Source organism: Gadus chalcogrammus, chromosome 1 (assembly GCF_026213295.1).
Source record: "Gadus chalcogrammus isolate NIFS_2021 chromosome 1, NIFS_Gcha_1.0, whole genome shotgun sequence".
Taxonomy (NCBI): Eukaryota; Metazoa; Chordata; class Actinopteri; order Gadiformes; family Gadidae; genus Gadus; species Gadus chalcogrammus.
In genome coordinates this window covers 27,660,693-27,667,460 of record NC_079412.1, presented here as the reverse complement: position 1 = coordinate 27,667,460, position 6,768 = coordinate 27,660,693, and the positions used below count along the sequence as shown (strand labels likewise).

Genomic DNA, 6,768 nt, shown 5'->3' with positions numbered 1-6,768 from the left:
AAAATATTTATAATAAACATGTTTATTATAAATAAACATGTTTATTTATTATGGAAATAAATAAACATGTCAGATTATTTCCATGCGTCGGACCGTTAAGATGCTCTGGCAGCTCTAACAAGCATACAGGAGTCTTTCCACGAAATGTACAGGATATGTACAGATAGTATTACTGAACAGAGAAGGATCTGTTCAGTAAGTCCTGCTCACCTGTTCCTAATTGTGTGTTAACTACTCAGTCTATGTATATCCTGGGCTGTCAGTGCCACCTTGTTAGATTGATCTTACGTTTGGTCTTGGCTTACCTAGTCAGTTCAAAAGGCCCTGTAGTCTGCCTGCCTGGCTCCTGCCAGCCTGGTTCCTGCCTGTTTTTGGCCTTTGCCTGCGGTTCTGCCCTCTGCCTGCTCCCTGACTTCTCTTCAGAAGGTGACCTGTCTTTTCTTCCTTTGTTTGGATTGTTTCCCTGTCTTAGTCTACAGCGGCCTTGTGCCCTTTTTGTGTTTTTGCAATCTTCCTGTGAGACCAGACTTTAGGTGGAGTTTCCAGGTCCCTTGTCACAAACAGACCACAAGCTAAGACGCAATGTTCAACCCTTTATTAGTGTGCTCTCATAAAAGCATACCCCAACAACCAGCCCTCTCTGACTCCAATTGATCACAAACAATAGTATCTAACTAACAATGTTTGACTGACACATGAAAGAAGGCCATTTAATGCTAATTCCAGCACCCCAAATTCTTCCTGATAAAAAAAAAAGTACAGGAATTACTTAAAAAAAACAAAAGACATTAAATGTAAATAAGATAACCTAATTGAAATACAGTGCAGTACATTGGGAGATATTTTCATTATAGGTTTTGCATCTGTTATTTTACATTTTATTCCCTAAATGATTACGGTCAAAAGCCTTAAAAAAAGTGATGTTACTAAAAGTTTAGCAGAAAAACAACAAGAAAAGATACTTGCATGGGTGAAATATGTACGTGTCATAGTTTACTAAATATTGAGTAACGTTAGTAACGTTGTAAAAAAATATACCATGAAGAAAATATCATCTTCCTTGGTGGTCGCCCAAGAGAGGTGGAGCTTGGACCCAAGCCAACGTTACCCATCATACCCCAGGACGCCTCACAGAGCACACCTCACACTATTTATTAACACCTCGCTTGTCTTTGCTCTGTGAGCCACATATAGAAGAATAATGTGAGGATTGATCAAATAATGATGTTAAACAGACCACGCCTCTTCTCCTGTGAAAGCTGGCATCAGGAAGGAATCAGACTGGTGTATTTCCTCCCCTAGTTTCTGAGTTTGAACCATCAGATTCACTTTCATGTTGATCCAGAATTTCTCGAACTGCGTTACTTTGTCTCCTGTAATGTCATTCCCCTTCAATAGTGAATCACGGTCGATGGGAAACTTGGGTCTAACAGCGATATTAAAGAATCCTGTTACGATCTTTGGGCAGCGTTTGGACTGGACCCATCTCAATGTCTAGCTGTCCAGTACCAGACCGGTAGGCGCGGGCATCCAGACTCTGGTCATCATCATGACCATCCATAGTTACATCAGGGGTACTTGTTCTTGAAGTATGTTCTTGTTGGTCCCCGGTGGGTGCAGGAGATTCACTGGACATTAGTGGTGTAGTTTCTGGAAGAGAAGTCAGCAGAGAGTCAGGACATACAGCCAGCCTCCACATGCAGCAACACTCACTGAAGACTGAAGCCCAGTGGAGCAGCTCTGCAGCTGGGTACTCTCAGGTGGAGATCACAACCAGACACAGTACCACCACCCCACACAACCAGGGACTCAAACACAAACACCCAACACAAGTAGAGACTCAACCAGACACACAACCACCCCCTAAAACCAGTAACACAACCAACCCACACAACCACACACAAAAAACAAGACACACACAATGAGCAGGATTATAGATAACTGTGTTCAATTACACAAGTGAAAAAAGGTCCAAAGGTCATCTTGGTTGAAATTATTTTTTTATGGGATTAAGTTGCACTCTTATATATTCCCTTTTATATATTTGTGGACAAAACATTTCAGAGGTACAGGGTGAATTGAACGTGATATTTAATAGAATCTGGATTAGTTCATATTGTCATTAGTTATATAACTGAAGCTGTAACATAATTAACACAACTCACCTTCAGCAGGCTGTGTTTCACTGGAGGGAGCTGGAGGGATGGATGTCTCTAGACCTGCAGGCTGTGTTTCACTGGAGGGAGCTGGAGGGATGGATGTCTCTAGACCTGCAGGCTGTGTTTCACTGGAGGGAGCTGGAGGGATGGATGTCTCTAGACCTGCAGGCTGTGTTTCACTGGAGGGAGCTGGAGGGATGGATGTCTCTAGACCTGCAGGCTGTGTTTCACTGGAGGGAGCTGGAGGGATGGATGTCTCTAGACCTGCAGGCTGTGTTCAAACACACAGTTCATCCATACTGTTACACCACTGCATCAAGTCCTCTGTCATTCTACTACATATAAGGTAGCACTGTACAAATACACTTTATATCATTTGACTAAGACCTACAATTAATTAGTAACAAGGTGTAACTGTAACATTCAACAATAATAATAATAATAATAATAACAACTATAATAATAAAGACTAAATAGCAGTTTATTATTAATGACACAGAGACCACAAATAATGGGCTGAACGTACAAGCTCCGGAGAGAGGAGAGATGTGGATGAGGGACCAGATGTCCCTTCTCCAGCAGCTCCATCTGGACGGTTATAGAGTAGATAAAGTTAGCCTAACATCACAAACAAAACCTGTAGCTGCTGCTGCAGAGTAGCTAACAAGCCACCACAAATGAAGGCTTTCCTTTCCTCCTCCTCCTCCTGTTTTCTCCATTTTCTAAATAGCGCGCCTGAAGCCTGCCTCTCGCTTTCTGCCTTTTTTCACCGTCCAATAAAGTTAAAATATGTTCAACTTTGGGCACCGCGAGGCGTTGGTTTACAATACGGTCGGCCTATCAGAGTCCAGTGTGAACGCTGACCGAACCAAATTAAAATGTAACAAGGCCTCACCTTCACCCTGAATAGGACCGAGTCTACGAACTAAAGGAGTGAAAGTGAAAGCGCCATTTCTACCCTTTGTCCCTGCTCTGTGTTGTCATGACGACTCAGTGAGCTACGTTATAAACGCCACTGAGCTGACGTTATGCTGGCCACATCGCCCCAGAAACGTTTTGAATCACAGCGATATCATTTGACTTGGTGTGAGTCAGTGACCCTTTCAAATCACTGGATATTAATAAATGATCTGTTACTCATTTACAAAGTGAAGCATGTGGAATAAGAACTTACCAATGATCTCCAAATCCAGGTCCAGTGTTTTCACTTTCTATAAGATAAAAATGTAAATAAAATATCAACATTGGGTTCTTTACAAGGTCATCATCTAATAACTATTATTAGTATTACCAAGAAAGTATTACCAAAACTCCACAAAAATGTGTGCAAGGCCAAAGGCAAGTACAGACAGCGCATTGAGGGTCACTTTGAAAACACGGACCCCAGGAGCATGTGGAGAGGCATCAAAACTATAACTGACTACAAATATAAGACCACTGTGATGAACTCGCTCTGGATGGTTCAGGGGTTGAGGAGGCGTGTCTCTGGTGCGGCAGCAGGAGCTGTAACACACCCGAGGCCCTATTATATATCGTGTACCCAGCGCAATTGACTTTCTACATGTGTCGTTGCTGGTTTGCAACTGGTGCAGAGCGTTCTTTTCCCTCCACCGCTCCGCTTCGGTTCGGCGAAATGAGGCGGCGTGTTCTGGCGCAAACATTCCCTGGTGCTATTTTGCAGTTTCAGAAAACAATTCCGCCACAAACCAGGGAATACCTTGTTTAAAGTCAGTGGCGCGTTGTTCAGAGGCTATTTTAAGGACGCATGCATAATGTTGCTTGAGCACCTCGCGCAAACACTTTGCTTCTCTATTCTACCTAGCTACACATTCTTGGGAAATTATTTGGGAAAGAACAGCTGATACAGCGGTAATAAGTTGTACTTTTAAATCAATGCATCTGCAAACACCGTACAGCAAACACATATTTTCTTGACACAGACATCGTGTAGAAGCCCATAACTTTTAGTATTGAGGAGTATTTGATCGTGAGAAAACAATGAATTAATGAATGCGGGCGCGGGTGTGTGCGTCCATCTGTTTAAACACACGCAAACTGAACACGTTACACATAATACAGTCCATGGCAATGTATATTAACAGGAGGACACATGCATATTAGGAACACAATAATAACGATAACGATAATGCAAACAATATTGGTAAGAAACTATGTTTATTAATGTATTTATGTATGTATGTTTATTATGTATGTATATCATTAAATAGAACAACAGTTACCGCAAATCACATGTGTGTTAAGTTTTCTTTGCCGAAATTTATTTGAGGACTCAGTATTTCTGAAGTTGTGGAAGAAAACGCTATTCCATGTGGGAATTAGGCCATATTATTTGGCCATAAACTGAGCCATTTGAAGTTTGAAATTCATGTGGGCATGCATCTGTCTCATTGGAGACTGCAAACGCGCTGTCAAAATATCAACTCGTTAGATTCAAATGCGCTCATGGCTCTTAAAGGGGATGGGAGCTGGCACTCTCATTGGTTTATTGCACATTACGCACAAACCACACCTATGGGTAACTAGGCTACTTCAGACCAACCCTTTTTAGATTTGCGTCGGGCACGAGAGTCATTTATCCGCCGGTAAAATAGCAACATCGCCATAGAACCGCGGCCGCCCACAAAGCTACTTGCGCTTGGCGCTTCTCACTTGCGTTTCAGACCGTTAAATTAGGGCCCCTGATCTCCATTCCAATCAGGCTCCTCCACTTATCCTATCTTATCCTACCCAGACAGCAGGGCTGTAGGTTCTTTAGATGGGTCTGATTTACTACACTACACTATTCACATGCACCCATACACTACTGTAATGATGGTTACATGGTTTATCGTCATCTCTTTATAGAGGTTATTGGTTCTAAATAAATATACTTCAGTTAAACTTCTGTGTGGTCTCCCCTTTTTTGTCATGGATTACAAGCTAGTTCATGACACTGCACTGGTTAGCGAGGAGGAGGAGCAGACACTCACTCTTCAGCACCACCAGGTGAGGTCCACCTTGAGAAGGATTGACCCCAACAAGGCTACTGGCCCTTATGGGGTGTCGGGCCGTATACTGAGCTCATGTGCCAACCAGTTAGCAGGAGCTTCTACAGAAATCTTCAACCACTCCCTGCAACAAGCTGCAGTTCCCACCTGCCTTAAGACCACTACCATCGTCCCTATCCCCTAAAGAATCTGCCATTACCTGCCTCAATGACTACCGCCCAGTCGCCCTCACCCCAGTAATCATGAGGTGCTTTGAGCTGATGATACTGGCGTACATCAGAGACCGCATCCCTGTTGACCTGGACAGCCACCAGTTTGCCCATCAGGCAAACAGATCCACAGAGGACGCTGTCTCCATCACACTCCACACAGCCCTGTCCCCCCTGGAGTACCCCAACACATATGTAAGGGTCCTCTTTGTGGACTTCAGCTCTGCCTTCAACACCACAATCCCCCATAAACTGGTCCTCGAACTCATTCATCTTGGTCTCCCCACCTCACTCTGCTCATGGATCCTGGACTTTGTTTCAATGTGTGGATAACAACATGGTCCTAAACACCACCAAAACAAATGAGATCCTCGTGGACTTAAGGAGGTCCAAGAGGACCACGCAGACCCCACTTACCATCAACGGGGAAGAAGTGGAGAGGGTGGACTCTGTTAAACTCCTGGGGACGTACAACACCAAGGACCTGACATGGGCTACTAACATCTCCAACCTTGTAAAGAGGGCCCAGAAGAGGCTCTTCTTTCTACTGAAGGTTTATCCTCACACCTGCTCATTCACTTTGATAGGAGCACAATTGAGAGCATCCTCTGCCAGGGCTGCAGTGTGTGGTATGCAGGCTGCACAGCGGAGAGCAGGAGGGACTTGGCCAGGGTGGTTAGGTCAGCAATAAAGATCATAGGAGCTGAGCTCCCAGACCTGGACTCTGTGTGTGCTGACTGCCGGAAGAGGAAGGCAAGGTCAATCAGCACTGATAAACTCACCCTGGACACACCTTGTTTGTCCCCCTCCCATCAGGGAAGAGGTACCGCACACTGCGGGCCCGCACCACAAGACTGAGGAACAGCTTTTCCCCAAGAGCTGTAGCCTCCATCACCCCCCAACCCCCTAACAAAGCACTAAGGACAACTCTCCTCCAGGAGCAGTAGCTTCCAACCCCCACAACCCCCCCGCCCCGCCCCCCCACACACACAACAGACTGGACTTGATGGGCACAATATGTACAGGGTGATGTGTGTGTGTGTGTGTGTATTTCGTTGTGTACTGCAATGACAATAAAACTCCTTGAACCTTCACACATATTATTGTGTTCTGTATCAAACCAGTAATAACACTTACCTCATTATATCGATCAACCAATTCTATATAGAGATAAACAATACAGTAAGATGTCAGGAGAGCAGTCAATTTCATTCAGCATAACCCTGATATATGTTAACCTCGATACATGTTAGTTTAATGTACCATGATACATATTAGTTTAAAGTAACCATGAGACATGTCAGAGTTTAATTTAACCCTTACCTCCCAGGACTATGATCGATATTACGAAAGGTATGGATCCTATTATTACGAACTGCTCAATATATTCTA

General features: G+C 44.0%; 1 long non-coding RNA gene across 1 annotated transcript; it reads right to left on the bottom strand.

Annotated features, from left to right (window-relative positions):
* Positions 1-248: 248 nt before the first annotated feature.
* On the bottom strand, positions 249-6,317 carry LOC130389727 (uncharacterized). The gene is made up of 3 exons (XR_008896588.1): positions 2,686-6,317; positions 2,166-2,430; positions 249-1,650 (listed from the first exon to the last, which is right to left on the bottom strand). It is a non-coding gene; the product is annotated as an uncharacterized LOC130389727 (long non-coding RNA).
* Positions 6,318-6,768: the final 451 nt, after the last annotated feature.